The sequence below is a fragment of the Nyctereutes procyonoides genome, unplaced genomic scaffold (assembly GCF_905146905.1).
Source record: "Nyctereutes procyonoides isolate TBG_1078 unplaced genomic scaffold, NYPRO_anot_genome, whole genome shotgun sequence".
NCBI classification, from domain to species: Eukaryota; Metazoa; Chordata; class Mammalia; order Carnivora; family Canidae; genus Nyctereutes; species Nyctereutes procyonoides.
In genome coordinates, this window is record NW_026575051.1 from 5,200,789 (window position 1) to 5,218,619 (window position 17,831).

The following is a 17,831-nucleotide window of genomic DNA, read 5'->3' on the forward strand; positions in this document are numbered from 1 at the left end:
CCACACGTTTGTTTATGTATTGTCTATGGCTGCTTTTGTGCTAGTGACAAAGTTAAATAGTTGCAGCAGAGACCATGTGGCTTACAAAATCTAATCTATTGCACTCTCTGGCCTTTTACAGGAAAAGTTTGCCGACTCCTGGCCCGGGACTTCAGTTTCCTTGTGTAAAATGAAGTTTTGTTTTTTAAGATTTTATTTATTTATTTTAAAGATTTTGTTTATGAGAGACACAAAGAGAGGGGCAGAGACACAGAGGGAGAAGCAGGCTCCCTTTGGGGAACCCAATGTGGGACTCGATCCCTAGACTCCGGGATCACGCCCTGAGCCAAAGGCTCAACCACTGAGCCACCCAGGCATCCCTAAAAATTTTATGTATTTGACAGAGACCATGAACGGTGGGGAGATGCAGAGGGAGAGGGAGAAGCAGACTCCTTACCGAGTAGGGAACCCAACACAGGGCTTGATCCTAGGACCCTGAGATCATGACCTGAGCCAAAGGTAGACACTTATCCTACCGAGCCACACAGGCACCCCTAAGATAAAGTTTGTTTAAATAGTTGTTTGGATTCTTTTCAGCTTTGACATCTTAAGCTATCTGTAGAAAGTATATTTTTATTTGAAAATTGCCAGAGAGAAGGTTGTATGCATACATATGTACATTGTTTGTAGACCTTTAAGCAAATGTGTTTCATTACTCTTTTATCTTACCACCCTTGACAGTATTCTTTTTTTTAAAAAAATATTTTATTTATTTATTCATGAGAGACACACAGAGAGAGAGGCAGAGACACAGGCAGAGGGAGAAGCAGGCTCCACGCAGGGAGCCCGACGCGGGACCTGATCCCCGGGTCTCCAGGATCACGCCCTGGGCCGAAGGCGGCGCTAAACCACTAGGCCACTAGGGCTGCCCAACAATATTCTTCAAAACTACTGAATTACACCACAGGATTAAAGGGCCACAAGGTCTCATGGCTGTTTTCAGGGCCTATGTTGGTGTGCTTCCTTTCTCAGTGGCCTCAGAATGCTAACAGGTGTCCCAGGTGTATTGTGAGGCCCAGCCTGTGAGGATACGGAGTGTGTGCAGCTGGGTGTTTTGTCCTGTGGTGTCTGGTCCCAGGCTGGCAGCTGGGAATAATGGCAGAAGGCAAACTAAGCACAGACTCTTTTCTTCGTCCTGTCCTCATTATCTTCAGAGAGTAAAAGAAAAGGGACCCAGTTGTCACACATGATCTATCAGCCCCTGTAAGGATCAGAGAGTTGTAGGAAATATTTTGCCTTCACATACCAGGCATGAGTGCTGTGACACAACCTTCCGGGCTTCTGAGTGGAGGCCCTGTTTACTAGCTCAAGGAGAATTGACACTAGAAAAAAGCTCACCTCAAGTGAATCCACTAAAAAATGGGGACCAGAATTGAATAGTATGTTTTGGGGGTTGGAGGTTAGAGGAAGTCTGACTGGGACTACTGTGAAAACTGAAAAAAATGATAAAAGCATATTCATAATTTCAGATCCACTTTTGTAATGAAGAAAGAGCAAATGCTGTGTTTCCCAAGTGACACCATGTCTCATAGGCTGCAATATCCTTCCCGTTTTGATTTTTGTAGCATCATCATAGAGGAAATCTTTGCAAAAATATTTGAGGTCTTCCTGCGTTTTCCTAAGGGCCTCAATCTTTTGATAATTCCATTGTTCTTTTTTACAAGTTATCTTGGTGATCACTTTATCAACCTTTCCCTTTTGGTGTCTGGTCTGAGCCTGCCAGATCCACATTTTTGAGAGCTAAGCAGTTTTCTAGCATTATTTATCAAGTTCATCAAATTGACCATCTTTTGCAAGATTTGCGATTATTGCAGTTAATCTGCACTATATTTGTGTCATTGGTCCTATGCCTATAATACAGTCAGAGACCAACAGAGGACTAGAATGTGTAGGATAGATGCTCTGGGTTCAGATACTAATGAAGCTAGGAGGGACTAAAGTCCATTCATTAGTGAATGTTTTTGTGTGACATCTTTCACTTTTCTGCACGATCTAAGAGCTACGAGGACTTGGCCAACAAATATGCAAATGAAGACATTTTTAATTTATAGTACAGATTTTTCTTTTTTAAGATATTATTTATTCATGAGAGACACACACAGAGAGAGAGGCAGAGACACAGGCAGAGGGAGAAGCAGGCTTCCTGCGGGACTCAAGCCCCAGACCTGGGATCATACTCTGACCCAAAGGCAGATGCTCAACCGCTGAGTCACGCAGGCATCCCAATACACATATGTTTTAATACACATATACTTTGAACTTAGCATTTACATTTTTCAGGACTTAGAGACCTCACAAGTACATGAATGGAAAAGTAAAAGGGTTATTCAGGGTCTTGTTCTTTAAGATTTTATTTGTTTTTGGGAGAGACAGAACAAGCATGAACAGGGAGAGGGACAAGCAGACTCTGTGCTGAGTGCAGAGCCTAACGTGGGGCTCAGTCCCATCACCCTGAGATCATTATCTGAGCCAAAATCAAGAGTCAGAGACTTAACTGACTGAGCCATGCAGATGCCCCTTTTTATTATTTTGTTTTTTAATTTGTTTTTTGAGAGAGCATGCATGAGTGTGGGTGAAGGGAGGGGTAGAGGGGAGAGGGAATCTCCAGTGGACTCCTGGCTGAACACAGAGCCTGATGGGGTGATCTCAAAACCCTGAGATCATGACCTGAGCTGAAATCAAGAGTTGGTCACTTAACTATCTGAGCCACCCAGGTATCCCAAGGTCTTGTTCTTTATAATAGCAAAATATTGGAAGTAACCCACATATCTGTCAATGAGAACTTGATTAAATACCATGGTCATCTTACAGTGGACTACCATATATCTAGGCATGGATACATGTGCAAGATAGGAGGGAGAGAAAGTGAGTGGCAAAGTATCATATGCTGTCCTCCCTTTTTACTGATAGAAAGATATGGCCAGGAAGACCCTAGAAGAACCACACCAAACTCAGCAACTGTATCTGAGAGGTAGAATTATAGAATTATAGAAGGCTCTAATTTGTGTGATTTGTTGTGTTTTGTAAAACAACAAAAAACACTGAATAATTTCTTTTGTAATCTGAAAGCTTTAAAAAATTTTTAATAAGATTATTTTGTTCAGATGAAGTTGGGGGAACCATTCCCCAGTTTCAGTTTTGCTAGTGTTAGAGTGCAACTTTCCAAGACGGGAGAACACATGCTGGAAAGGGGTTGTTGCACCTAGCTATTGGGCCTCTGAAAAGCAGAACACCATCACTCCTTTGTAGCAGGATTCTCCCCCCAGCTGGGAGGGCTTGGTAGTTTCTTCCCCAGTAGAAGAGTGTATTTGAGGGATCTGAAGCTGGATTTTTCAACTTTTGGCACTCTTGACATCTTGGGCTGGGTGGTTACATGTGGAGGCTGACCCGCATGGGGTTGTTACGCAGCACCCCGACTTCTACTCACAAGATGACAGTGGCATACATACTCCCTTCTCCCAGTTCTGGTTGCCAAAAATGTCTCCAGACATTGCCAAACGTGCCCTGCTGCAAAACTGTCCCTAGTTGAGTGAGAATCACTGGTCTAAAGCTGAGACCCCTCAGGGGGCCCTACTGGCTCCAACAGTAGAACGTGTGACTCTTTGATCTTGGAGTCATGAATTCAAGCCCCACGTTGGGCATAGAGCTTCTTTTTAAAGAAGTTTTGTTTTCTTTTTTTTAAATAATAAAGCAGAGACACTTGTAGTCTTGCAGAATAGTAAAGAATTGAAGAAATAATTGAAGACTAACACCTACTAACCTGTTCTCACTTAAAGAAATAGGAAAGGCCTTTATAAAGGTGGGACTATATCTTCTTTGAAGAAAAGGAAGATGTTAGTTCAGAAAAAAGTATGCTTGATACTGGATTGAGGCTATTCCATTTCTCAAAAAAAAAAGGAAGTGGGTGTCAAATGAATAAAATTATTCTTTGTTCAGAAGCATATGGGCCATTGCCACAGCCAGAACATTTAGTAATTAAACCGGGGTATGACTGCAAGGTTTTCTTAGGCAGGTGATGGGTAACTGTGGAAAGAATACTAGGTTTTGAAGTCATAATAAATCCCGGGTTCAAATCCTGACTCAAACTTTTGTCAGGCATGTGACACTGGGATAGTTTTTTGGTTTCCAAGTGATTATAAAGATTAAATGAAATAAACCTCTGTGTGCCTCGTATGTTGTGGGTACCCGAGTTTGTATCTCACTGGGGCTGACCCTGGGCGTTGAGGCTTTGCTATCAGGGTGAGTGTGGAGTGTCCTCCCTCCAGTGTGAGCCTCTAAAACCATGTGGAAGGAGAGCTCCCAGGACAAGATAGTCCAGAACCGAGCTCCAGTGCAGTTTCTGGACAACTTCCATTATCAAGGCCAGAGTCTGTGGTCTGAGTATGCACAGCCAGAGGGACTTTTTAAAGATTTTATTTACTTGAGAAAGAGAGCACAAGCAGGGGGAAGGGTAGAGAGAGAGAAGCTGAACAGGAAGCCCGATGTGGGGCTCAATGTGGGGCTTGATCCCAGGACCTTGAGATGATCTGAGCTAAAGGCAGATGCTTAACAGACTGAGCCACCCAGGTGCCCTTACTGCAAAGCTTGATTCATTCAGTTTAGAGAATGTACTTTATCTAGAAGTCACTAAGAAGTCAAGTGAGGAAGTAACCTTAAATCCAGTTTTGGAATGAAGAAAATCTATATATACCACGACCTTTGGAGAAGGAGGACAAAAAAAAAAATGTAGCCTATCCCCTCTATCAGAGTTCTCAAATCTATCAGATCCAACACGCTTTTGTGTAACTAATATTTCAAAACATCCACTTTAGGATCCTGAAGTGAAATTCATAGATAGCATACATGGACTCACAGGATTCCAAAGGAGATAAATGATCTAATATAAATGATGGATAAAGAAAAAAGATACATTTCAATATGTAAATGCTCAAGCATAAATACACAAAAGACATAATGAAGGAGTTAGAAGCTTGCACCTAAACAGAATTGTCTTGAATGTGACCACAGCATCATGCTGTCTTGGCAGCTCAGATAGCACAATAAATTTCAAATGAAACAGTATCATCTTTTTTTTATTTACTCAGTTGTGATCCTGGAAATTTTAAGTATATACACAACAACAACAAAAATACCAACCTGTGTTTTATACATAAAATCAAGTTATAGTCTAGGCTCGGATAACGATAAATAGGTTTTTCCACCTACGTGTATGTCCAGCAGGACGTTTTTGTTAAATGAAACAATTCTTGTTGAGAATCTCACTCTGCACGATGCCCCTTGCGTGCAAAATATCAGAAAACCCTGGTCATGGCGACAACCATAAATGACCCCATGACTTCCCAAGTTCACCCTTGGAGAACTGCTGACGTAGGCAGAAATGGCCCGGAGGCTGTGGACTGAAGCCTCCAAACTGAAGGACAGATCTGATTTCCTCTTCCCCCTACCCCTTCCTCCTTTTCCCTCCTTCCCTACTAAAAAGTAGTTATTTTATTGAACCCCTACGTATGCTCTACAAGTCATGGCTCAAGTTCTTGTCCAGAGTCACATAACCAAGACTGGAATCGACAGACCATCCTGGAATCGACACTGAGGGACGTCTAGTTCCATGGAGTTTTACAGCATTGATGTTAGACACGCCTTTCTAGGTTTTTGAAAGAAAATCAAGAAAAATGTATTTATTCTGCATAGTTTCCCTAAGGCCTTGCCGGCTGTTTCTAGCCCTAACTAGGTGCAGGGCCACACCCAGGCCCCAGCCCCTCTCTCTTGCCTCCTTGCTCACCAGGGATGGAGATGCACCCCCAGTCCTCAGGAGAGAAGCAGCTACCCATGTCCTCCTCCAATGCTTCTCTTCACAGCTCGCACCCTCTGGCAGGCTCTACGTGCAGAATGCCACCGTGTGTTTTAGCCTTCTCTCTTCTGGGCTTTGTGCGGGGCATTCCCTCTGTGCAGAAGCCCCTGCCTTCTTCCTCACTCCTCAAGGCTAACCAGCTCTGTCCCCGCTCTGTAAACCTTCCCTGGCCATCCCCAAGCTGGGATTCAGGGTCCCTTCTGTGTACCTCTTGTACTTGTCTGCATCCATCGGTGGTGGCGCTCTCAGCACTTTGTCATTACTGTTTTGTCATTGCCTGGTGTTTGTGTCACCTGCTCAAGAGAAAAACATACAAAGGTTAAGGATGCAGGCCCTGGAAACAGTGTGCCTGGGTCCAAGTCCTAACCCCTCTAGCTCCAAGTGGTACAATCCTGAGCAAATTACTTCATCTTTCTGAATCTACCTCATAGGGTTGTTGTGGGGATTATATGCGTCAAGGCAGGTAAAGCCAGTGGCATACATTAAATACTCAATAAATGTCAGTTCAGGGCTGTACGTCCTTGAGGGCACAGACTGTCTTATTCACGACTGTGTCCCAACAGCCAGCATGGGACCTGGCACACAGTAGGCAGCCAACCTTTGTTGACTGAGTCAGTGAATAACTATCATCTTTTAATCACTTGCAGACCATCTCGTCCTCTGCTTCCTGTTTTTATAATCAACGATCTTTAAAAGCAAAGGCCCTCTAAAGAAAGAAACCAAATATGTACAGATTATCTGCCCAAAGAATTGGTGCTGTGCAGAAGTCGCCAGTTTGAGACAAGCGTTAGGACAATTGGATTCTGATTCTCTTGGCTACATCTTGCTGTGTAATTTGAGTTGGATGCACAGCAATTTAATGACTTGGAACGAGAATCAAAAGATTATTGAAGGTGGCTGATGGCCACGATCCAGGTAATGCCTACTGTTTCCCCATCCATCTGCCACTTGAAAATGAAAATCCCAGGGAAAAAGAAGGGGGAAATTGGAAGTCATTATGATATTTTTGCTCCCTCATTCAACCATTGCACAAACACCTGTTGGGTAACTTCTATGTGTCAGGCACTGGGAACATGGGGGGAAAAGAAGATTTCTGCCCTCTCCGAGTTAACATTCTTAATGGGGAAGATAGTAGCAAACAATGACTGTACCATTTCCCTGGCACCCCTAGAACAGAAGCTCTGAGTGCTCATTGTTGGGGGCCATTTCAGGGCCAAGGGTACCTTGGATCCACCTCCCTGGCACTCAGCTGCCAGACTGGGATTTTGTCATTGGAGTCCTAGGCCCTTGTGTCCTTGACCTGATCAGCTGGCTCCACTTGCAGGGCTGCCAATGTAGTCACCTGTTTCTGGTTCTGAGGTGTAAAGTCGTCACCTGCTGCCATTACACAAAGGTCCATTTCCCCTGGGCCATTGCTCAGGTATGACACAGCTGATGGTCGAGGCCCTGTAGCAAAACCTCACACCCACAGCTCCGTCCAGTGACAGAGGCAGTGACTATCTGATGATGGGTGCCGACAAATGCTTGTGGTGGGGAGTGTCCCCATCCAGAGGCTGTCCTGCCACTAACAAACCCCACCCGTTCCCCAGCTAGGAAACACCACAGCCACCGCACCAAGCTGCTCCCAGTTTTCACCTGCCCACTGCAGGTGTGTGTTTTGTTTTTAGGATTTTATTTGAGAGAGAGCACGAGCAGGGGAAGGGCAGAAGGAGGGGGAGAAGCAGAGCCCCCCACTGAGCAGGGAGCCTGATGTGGGGCTCGATCCCGGGATCTCAAGATCATGACCCGAGCCAAAGGCAGGTGCTTAACCGACTGAGCCACCCAGGTGGCCCCCCTGCTGGTGTTTCTGTAACTTGCACCAGGCTTTCCAGTGTCAAAGCACCGACCGGGTTGCTTTTTCTAACTATTACTCCTCCACAGCACAAAACATGTTTATTGTTGAAAAAAATTTCGGTGTAGCAAGGTAACATCCATTAACCCACTCCCTAGAAATAATAGCTGTTGACAGGGTGGCTCAACCCCTAGATTTTCGAAATCTGCAAAAATACGTTAACTTCCATTGAAACGACTGTGCATTATCCTGCCGTCTGTGTCAATAAATGGCACTGAGACAGCTGGACAGTTACTTTCCTCCTTAGGCACAATCATTTCCAGATAAAACAAAGATTTAAAAGGAGAAGGGCTTCCGAAGTATGTCACAAAATCCAGAAACCATAAAGGAAAAGGCTAATTAATTGGACTACATAGAGACCGTAAAACTTCGTACATTAGAAGCAGTTTGGCAGGATTTAGCGAGGGGGGAAGCTGCATGCACCTCACGACTCCACGTTCTCCAGAAACTTTCCCACTGGGCTCAAGGGAATAAATGCCGGGGACTTTTCACTCAGCATTACTTGTAAGAGCAGAAAAAACCTGAGGGGCACCCGGCTGGCTCCATCGGTAAAGTGTCCATCAAACCCTTGATCTCAGGTTCTGAGTTCGAGCCCCACGCTGGGGAGAGAGGTCACTTAAAAATAAAAAAATTTGAAAAGAGAAGAAAAACTGAGGCACACCTCCAAGTCCATCAATAGGAGGATAGGAAGATAGCTGTAGTGCATTGCAACTACAAAATCCGACACAGCAGTGAGGACACACGATCTGGAAGGACTCCCCTCCCCTCCAGGTTCAGTCTGTGTCCCAGAGACAAGGAGCGATGTCTAGAGGCAACTCGGAGGGTGAGGGCTGAGGTGCTGGCATCTGGTGGGTAGAGGCCAGGGCTGCTGCTATGATACACAGGACAGCCTCCCAACCCCAAGAATTATCAGGCCCCGAGTGTCTCGGTGCTGAGGTTGAGAAATCTCGAGTGAGCCTGAATCGACAGGGGCAGATCCCACCAGCAATCTTGAGTGAAAAAAGGAAGTTGCAGAATGATCCAGTTTGATATTTTTACAGATACATATATAGCACAAGTAAAAATCACATATGGGAATAATGCACACCCACTCTGCAAATCTGGAACGATCCATCCAGACCTGTTTTTTTAATTTTTTTCTCATGATGCCGGAAAGGCCTCTTTATCGACATAGAGGATAAACAGTAGTGACAGGTGTGTGCCCCCTTGTCTGTTTTATGTCGACTAAATTGCTAGCTATGCAATTCTCAGGATAAACGAGGTGTGCATTTTCACCGTTGTGATGACATATTGTTAAAACGGTTCTCCTAAAAGCTTGTGCCAATTTCCATTCCCACCTGCAGGTGACAGTTGTCATTCCCTTTTTTGCTCTGCCTCCTTCACTCGGGTATGAGCCTCTCGAGGACAGGGCTGGCGACCCTTGTCTGTGTGTCCTCCATGTCTTGATTGGTGCTTCAACCTACAATCTGGTCAAAAGGACTAAGGCTTTGGTTTACATTGCAAAATCGGTTCAGAGGACAGATTGCCACTCATATCCTCAAGAAACTCCCAGAGTAGTTTCGTTTGTGTGTCAACCGACAATTCCAGTGGGAGGGTCTGCTGTCTCCTACGGGCATCAGAGAAGAGAGAGGCCACAGGGGTAGGAGTGGTCTAGGAAGTGCTACTGAGCCAGGTCTTGAGGCACGAGGGGCCTCCCCATCCTTGGAAAAGCAGAGGAATGGCATTCCAGAAGGGCAACAGCTCAAGCAAAGGGGTGGTGCCAGGGATGAGTAAGGCATGTTTGTGAGACAGGACGGAGGTCATTGGTGCACAGATGCCTGAGGAGGATCTGATTAGCACGGAAGGTGGTGCCTGGTCGGGGGCAAGCCTTATCCAACAGGCTAAGAAGTTTGAGCTTTTTCCTGGAGGCACGAGGGAGCTAACAGGGATGGGGAGGTAGAGGAAGAAAGGCTGCTCTAACCGGGCGGATCTGTCACAGCTGGGCCGCCGGGCAGGTGCACCTGCACTGGGCTCGCTGGCCAGCTGCCCCGCCGGGGCCCCCTCTGCAGGCACCCAAAGCTAGATCGAGCCCTGGGTGAGGAAGGGTGGCCCCCCGGGAGGGACAGGAGAGGAGAGCCAGGGGGGCCTGTGAGGCGGGGAGAGGCACAGTCCCCGGGGCCCAGAGGACCCACTGGTACCTGGCACCAAGTAACCCGCTGATCCCTGTTGCCACATCCAGGCGTGGGGTGATAGCGCCGGAGCCCACTCGCGGTGACTCTTGACAGCTGACTTTGTGCCTCTCTCCTCAACTGCATGTTCAGTGACAACAAGCTGGAAGCTTGAACTTGGCCCCGGTGGAAGTATTTGCACCATGGAAATCGCTATGCACTACACATGGGGGCTCTCTGTCCCCCAGCGCCAGTTTTCCAACGCACCAATAGCTATTTCCTTCTAGAAATGGATTCTGCGGTTAGATTTGGGGAAAGATGGGAAGGGAGATTCTTGTTTAGGGAAGCCAGATGGAAACTTTAGGAAGATAAGCGTGTGGCCAAATAATGGAGGCACCATCCGGAGAAGTGAACTCTGATTCCTGGAAGGCAAAGGCTGGGCCTCCAGGGGCGCGATCCATGCAGCTGAGCGTAGTGGTCGCCAGCACTGAGTGCACCTGAGACTGCACGGGCTTGAATCCTGGCTCTGCTCAGCACTAGCTGTGTGACCTTGGTCAAGTCACTTTGCCTCTCTGTGCCTCATGTTTGTCATATGAAAAATGCAGTGTATTATTAACGCATCTCATAGGGTCCTTAAGAGGATGAAATGACTTAGATGGACATAAAGCTCTTAGAACAATTTTTGGCAAGAAATCAGTGCTTCACCAATATTTGTGAAATACACAAAAGAGAAAACAGAAGTACACCGAGAGGCAGTGTGACTTACCTACGGTCACACAGAAAATGAGCAGCAGAGCTGGCATCAGAGCCCAAACGGATGGCATCAAGCCCATGGCGGATGGTCCTACTAGTCTTATCTGGCTTTCTTTGGCCCACATAAAGATTGTGGGGCTCCTGGGGATGATGATTCATGTGTCCTGGTGTTGGATGTTTACGTAGAAAGGGTGGAACAGGCAGTGGCCTCTGCCCTGGAAGGGCAGGTTGTTGAGATGCCCTGTGGGGTGCACAGCCTCCTCGGCCTGGACTGGGGCACCCAGGATCCCAGGCAGGACACTGACCTATTACTGCACTTTGGCAGGTCATTGAGCTGGGATGGTCCCAGGCCCCAAGGGAGTTGGCCAACCTATGAGTAACAAACAAAGAAGACAGAGATGCTTTTGTTGAGTGCCCCCTCTACGTACCGGCAGCTCGGTCAGTCACCACATGCAGGCACTGTTCTAGGCACTTGAGATTCAGCAATGAACAAAGTAGTCAAAGCCCCTCTTCCTGTAGACCCGATGTTCCAGGAGACAGACAGATGACAAACAAGTAAACTGAGGGTCTTAAAGGAAGAGGGGGCCGGGAGAAGCAGGTGGGGCATGGCTGGCGATGGGGTCAGGAAGGACACTCAGAGGAGGTGATATATGAGCAGTCCTGAAGCATGTGAGTGAGCAACCGTGCGTCCATAGTTTCATGAAACCCTCCTGCTCCCTCATCTACTGATGAGGAAGCTCAGAGGCATGCATTCACCTGCTCGAGGTCACACGGCCCATAAGTGTTGGCATGAGATTCAAACCCAGCCCTGCCTCCCAGTCCTTGTTACTCCCCAGAGTAGCCCAAGGACACTGGGGTCATCACAAAGCCTGGGTGTGTGTGTTGGGTGGGGGCAGCCAGGGTCACGGGGCTGGGAGGGTATATCCTGGGCGACTGAGGTGAGCAGGTCTGGAGTTCACTCTGGAACACCTCCTTGAAGAGGTGGGTTAAGAGCTGAATTTTCAAGATCCGGAAGGAAGGGCAATTCTAAAGATGGAGGGTCTGGCTTATCCACAGGGTCAGTGGGAACAGTGAAGGCCGTAGGCAGGGAGGCACCTGCTTTACGATGGAAGTTCAGTGCAAATTCTCAGTGAGAGAAGAGGTCCTCAAATTCAGGTCGTGTGCCTGGTTCTTAATCAAAAGCCTTTTACCATCACACAGAGGAGCATGACGCCCATAGGCCCTGCCTCAGAGAGCAATGGAACAGTACGAGACCAAACAGCCTCCAGGATAGACTGTGTCCAACCAGAGACCACACGTGCCCCCACCCCCCACCGCTGCTTCCTCAGCTCAACCATTTGGCTCTTCAAATCCCGTACCTCTCATTGCCTCTTGAACCAACAACAGACAAAAATCTTTGGTTCATTCGTTCACTAAGTATTTGTTGAGCACTTACTGTGGGCCACGCACAGTGCCAGGGGCGGGGGATGGGGGAGGCGGCGGGGTGGGGGGCCTCAGCAGTGACCAAGATGCTGCCCTCACCCTCACTGAGTCATTTGTCCAGTGGTGGAGGCAGACATTTCATGGAGGACAGTGCAGATTAATTATGATTCTGAGGAAAAGCCGCAGAGGACAAAGCAGATCAAGTGGAGCAGCGTCCGCGCCATCCCTGGAGTAGCTCACCAGACTCACCTCAGGCCACATTTTCACAGGACTGGGCCAAGGGGCCCGTCTCTGCAGGCCCGGCAAAGAGAGGTGGGTGTTGGGGTGGATGGAGGGCAGAGCAAGGAACAGAACTTGTATGGTGTGAGGAGGGGAAGTTTACCTCTGGGTCCCCGAAAGCCAGCTGGGAGCGACCACTCCGGCAGAGCTGTCCCCAACCCCGTCCTCCACCAGAGGGTGCCCCAGCTGAGGGCAGGGAGAGGACCTGGGCAGAACGAGGAAAGGAGAAAGCTCATGCAGTTGAGGGGCACCTGTGAGAAGGGGGAGCCCGATATTCTGTTCTTGGGATGGATGTTCTGCTCAGGCCGAGTCTGTTGACTGGCCCCAGCCCCCCTAGAAGGGGAAGAGGTGCTGGGGAACAGGGCCCAGTACCCAGAGGCCGGTGAGCTGCTCTTCTGTGGGGCTGAGCAGAGCCGGCTGGAGTGAAGAATGAGGCGGGGGGTGGGGGGAGGGGGAGGGGTAGGCCCAGATGGGGGAACCCAGTGGAAAAGTTGGGAAGGCAGACACTGCTCCCCCCCCCCGCCCCCGCACACCTGCACGGCTCCCACCCCTGTGCAGTGAGGTGCTGCTCGCACAGGCCTCCCCTGGCTGTCTGAAGGAGCACTCCTCGTCCTTCGTCGCCTTACGTGGCAGTATTTTCCTCACAGTGCTTAACCCTGCCTGACTGACATTTGCTTGAATCATCTGAAATCAGCAATTTCATGTGGCTCAACCTAATGCCACCGATTTGTTCAGTGGTTCTCCAGCTGCCTCCGCAGCAGGAAGGTCAGCTCCATGAAGGGATGGGGGGTGGGTGGGTGGGGTCTTTATCTGCCACATTTCAGTTACATCCCCAGCACCTGGGCCAGTCCCTGGCGTGCAGTAGACCCTCAATAAACAGTGAGTGGATGGGCGCAATGCTGGGTTAAAGGTTGGGGGGGGCGGGGTGGAAACTAAGAAACAGACTCTTAACTCCAGAGAACACACTGATGGTGACCAGAGGGGAGGTGGGGGGATGGGGGTAACAGGCGATGGGGATTAAGGAGGGCGCTGGCCGTGATGAGCACCAGGTGATGTGTGGAAGTGATGGATCACTCTACTGTACACCTGCAACTAATACTGCACTCTGTTAACTAACAGGAATTTAAATGAAAACTTAAAAAATGTTTTAAAAGCGTGGCACCTGGGTGGCTCAGTGATTGAGCGTCTGCCTTCGGCTCAGGTCATGATCCCAGGGTCCTGCATCAAGCTCCTTGCAGGGAGTGTGGTCTCCCCCCCTAGTTAACAAGGCACAGGGCAGCCACCACACGCGGCACCGTCTTCCCTCTGCACTTCCCTATCTCCTCTCAATTTTGACTGTTTTGTGGAGTTTTGAAAGCCCTTAAGGAGCAGGGGAGTCTCTCAGAGCTGGAACCAGAGCTCTCTTTCCATTTTGTCCTGACGAGACCCCAGGCACATCATGCTTTCTCACTTTGTAGCGGCCTCCTGGCCAATTGTGGTGAGGATGTGAGTGGCTGGCCCTGCGCTTGGGACAGGGAGAGCTGTAGTGTTTGAAAAGTGGTCAGATTCCTGAGGCAGGTTGGAGTCTGGGTGGCCAGGGTGGAGGGCATGGGCAGCCAGCCTCGTTGTTTTGTGAGGCTTTTGTCTCTGTCCTAAGAAACCAGTCATCAGTACCCTCAAAACCCACGCCCTTGCCCTCTGATATCACTAGCAAGACAACACAACAATGGTCACCTCCCAGAGGTTGCTGGGTGCTGGACTGCCTACTTGGTAGTTAAAAGTGCAGATTCTGGAGCAGGACAACAGGCTGGAAAATCACATCCACCAACTTCTTGGTCTCGTGTGACTTTGGGCAAATCACCTAACACCTCTGGGCTACGGTCTCTCCATCTGTCCTAGGGGAACAATAGCCTCCGGACAAAACAAAGCAGCTCTGACATCCCGGAGCTGCCTGGCTCTCTCAGCCAGGCCTTGGTGTTGCTCAGAGCTGGCCTGGCACAGCTCCCCCTTGGTGTGCTCCTGTTGCACACAGATAAGGCCATCTGTGACCGTGATAGGTCAAGATAAAAACAAGACCATCCCATAATCACGTCTGAAAACAGACAAAACATGAATCTTGTCCAGACCACAAAAATGACCAATCATCCCCTGCAGAGCTAATCTGAGTAAGGGCTGCTTCTCTACCAGTTACGGCTTCTCCTTTCTCCAGCTGGCCCGGCCCTCCTTCTAGGTAAGAGTTAAGATACCCAGCCCGGCCTTGCCTCTACTTCCTGACAGCATCTAATCCAGATCAAGATCTTGCTTCCTTAAACCCTTCGCCGATCACCTAACAAATGCAGACATTAGAGCAAGTCCTTTCTAGCACCGTTACCAAGACGCCTGTGGATCCCCCTCATGCACATTCCTGGCTGCAAGGAACAATGAATCCAGCTTGTTCACTCACAGGTGTGCTTCACGTTACCTTTGGCTGGAGGCACTGACAGGCCCTACCTTGTGGGGTTGTTGCTGTACTGCCCTAGGGATGACACATTCCCAGGACTCTTTAGTTACATCTGCCCTGCTTTCCTATCACTTCCACTTTACAAAGGTGTCACTGAGACTTCTGCAGAGAAGGGCAGTAGCTTTGTTCAGGGCCACACAGCGAGTGGTGCAGAGTCAGGGTGGCAACTCGGGCCCCCTTCCAAAGTTGGTTTCCTAACCCTCTTGCCTCCACCTTGCCTCCAGGGCAGAAGCCAACATGACAACATTGGGCCAGCATCTGGGAGGAGAAGAGCAGAGGGTCTTGGAGCTGAAAGAGAAGCCTGGGGCTACAGGAGGGGCACACCTAGGACGTCCTCAGGGACCCCCTATGCTTCCCCTCCCAACCGTGACTTCCCCGACTGGATCCTCCAAGGGATTCTTCTCTGAGGATGTGTGGCTTCTGAGTAAACACAGGACCAGCTGAGGCCCGAGAAGGCGGGGGTCAGTGTCATTGGACTGAGGCCTGAGTCACTTCCTGACCATTGCTTAAGAGGCACCCAGCGCCACAGCCTGAGTGGCCAGCTCATGCCCTCACAGGACTCGGGCAGGTGCACTTCCCTGGTATTCCTCAGCTTTCTGGGCTCACCTCTGCCCATGCTCAGGTTATTGAGACATACGACAAAGATGCAGAAGCCCTGTCCCTGCCTTGGGGAACTGGATATTCAACCCGAGGTCTCTGGACCATTCTATCTTGCCTTGCACCTGGTCCTGAACTCCGGCTCCCAGGACCTCACCCCAGCTTCAGAATCAGGATGCCTTCCCCTGGCACCACCAACCCCAAAGGTCCAAATCTCCTGCAGCCCTTGCAGGCACATAGCCCCTTCCCTTTTCCTCCCACAGGGTCCTAGGATCAGAGTAGAGGATGGGGCAGGGAAGATGCCAGATGCCCTAGTGTAGGATGTGCAGAGGGAGACATGGTTTGATCAGTAGACATGTCCTCATGATGCGAGGAAGGGGGCTGGTTTGAAATACAGACCATTTCCTTTAGGAATTAAGACCTTTTAATCCAGAGACATCCCATAGGCTTGCAGCTGAGAACACAGCCTCTAGAGCCAGGCTATGCTTCCATCTTTAACCCGCTCTGCCCTTTAGCAGCTGTGCAACTTGCAGCAAGTTACTTAACCTCTCCCTACCTCAGGTTCCTCATTTCTAAAATGAGGATAATAATAGTACTGACTCATAGATCTCTCACCAGGAGTAAGGGAGTTGTATATGTAAAACACTTGGAATAATGACTGGCACATGGCAAACACAAGTGTTCAGTAAATAGTTTGCCACTTTGAATGGGCCGACTCCTCCATTCATTCTCAATACAGTTTTTGACATCCTACTGTGTGCCAGATATGAATAAGGCAGGGTCCCGGAATGTGATGCCTGCTGGGCATTTCTGTGGGATCCCTGCACCGCCCCCGTCCTGCAGTAGTCTCCAGACTGTGCCTGATACTGAACGACGCTGGGACTGACCACGGCCCAGGGCTTGGGCCACATGCAAGTTCCTTGCCTTCAAGATCTCTTCTCTCCCTTTGATTAAGTGAAGTGAATGGTCCCACCCCTTCTACCACCCCTTCCCTGGGCCAGTGAAGGATCAGATAGGGCAGACCAGGCATGAGGACCTCTTGTGGCCATTCTCTGTCCCACCCCCACCCCCCTTTCTGGGAGGCCTCCTGTGATTTAATATGAGCACAGAATCAGCCACCAGACACAGGTGGCAGAAGGCCCTGGCACGTCATTGCCCTCAGGGGGCATTAGGATGCCAGCAAAAAAAAAAAACGTTCAAAATTGGAAATTTGGGCCTGGACTGGAAAGTTGGTGCTATAGAATCACTGTTGGTAATTTTTGATGTAAAAATGACATTGTGGTTATGTCTTAAAGGCAGTCCTTTGCTTTTAGAGACGAAAAATATTTATGGATGAAATTATATGATGCCTGGTGTTGCTTCAAAATGATGGAAACAAAACTGGCTGAGAGTAGGGACGCCTGGGTGGCTCAGCGGGTGAGCGGCTGCCTTAGGCTTGGGATGTGATCCCGAGGTCCGAGGTGGAGTCCCGCGTAGGCTCCCTGCACGGAGCCTGCTTCTCGCTCTGCCTGTGTCTCTGCCTCTCCTCTGTGTCTCTCTCATGAAGAAAGAAAGAAATTTAAAAACAAAAACAAAAAACAAAAAACAAAAAACATCAGCTAAGGGTTGATAAAACTGTTGAAGCTGCGGGGCTGGGGTCACGATCGCCAGAAAGTGAGGTCCTGAGAGTCTCTGAGCCCGGAGCGGGTTCGAAATGCACAATCTTGGCTCCGCCCCAGATCAACTGGGCCAGAGTCTGCATTCTTTTTTTTTTTTTTTTTTTTTTTTAAGATTTTATTTATTTATTCAAGAGAGACACAAAGAGAGGCAGAGACTCAGGCCGAGGGAGAAGCAGGCTCCCTGCAGGGCGCCCGACGTGGGACTGGATCCGGGATCCCGCCCCGGGCCGAAGGCGGCGCTAAACCGCGGAGCCACCCCGGGAGCCACCCCGGGACCCCCCCAGGGACCCCCCCAGGGATCCCCCCAGTCTGCTTTCTAAGCAAACACAAGTCCCAGGGGATTCAGGGCACATTCAAACGTGGGAATCACCGGTCTCGTCTGTCTACTTTCGTACCTTTTCGAAACTTGTCATAATCAAAAGTTGTGGGGTTTTGTTCTCCAAAATCGTCTCCACCAGCTCCACCACCAACCCCGCGCAGATCCCCCCGCCCCCGCGTCTCGGGCCGGGGCCCCGGGAGCCCTGTCTCCCCGCCTCCGCCGCCGCCGGAGCCCCCCGGGGCTCCCCAGCACCCGCTCCCGCCGGGCTGCTCACCTGCCGGCCGGGCTCCGGCGGGGCCCCACGCGCGGGGGCTGTGGGCAGGTCCGGCGTGGCCGCGCCCCGCGCACCTGGGCGAGCCGGCAGGTGGGACGCGCCGAGGGCCCGGGCCCCGCCCCCGC

At 49.6% G+C, this 17,831-nt stretch overlaps 1 long non-coding RNA gene across 1 annotated transcript; it reads right to left on the reverse strand.

Moving 5' to 3' along the window:
- Positions 1–5,095: 5,095 nt before the first annotated feature.
- On the reverse strand, positions 5,096–17,801 carry LOC129512959 (uncharacterized). The gene is made up of 2 exons (XR_008665114.1): positions 17,707–17,801; positions 5,096–6,180 (listed from the first exon to the last, which is right to left on the reverse strand). It is a non-coding gene; the product is annotated as an uncharacterized LOC129512959 (long non-coding RNA).
- Positions 17,802–17,831: the final 30 nt, after the last annotated feature.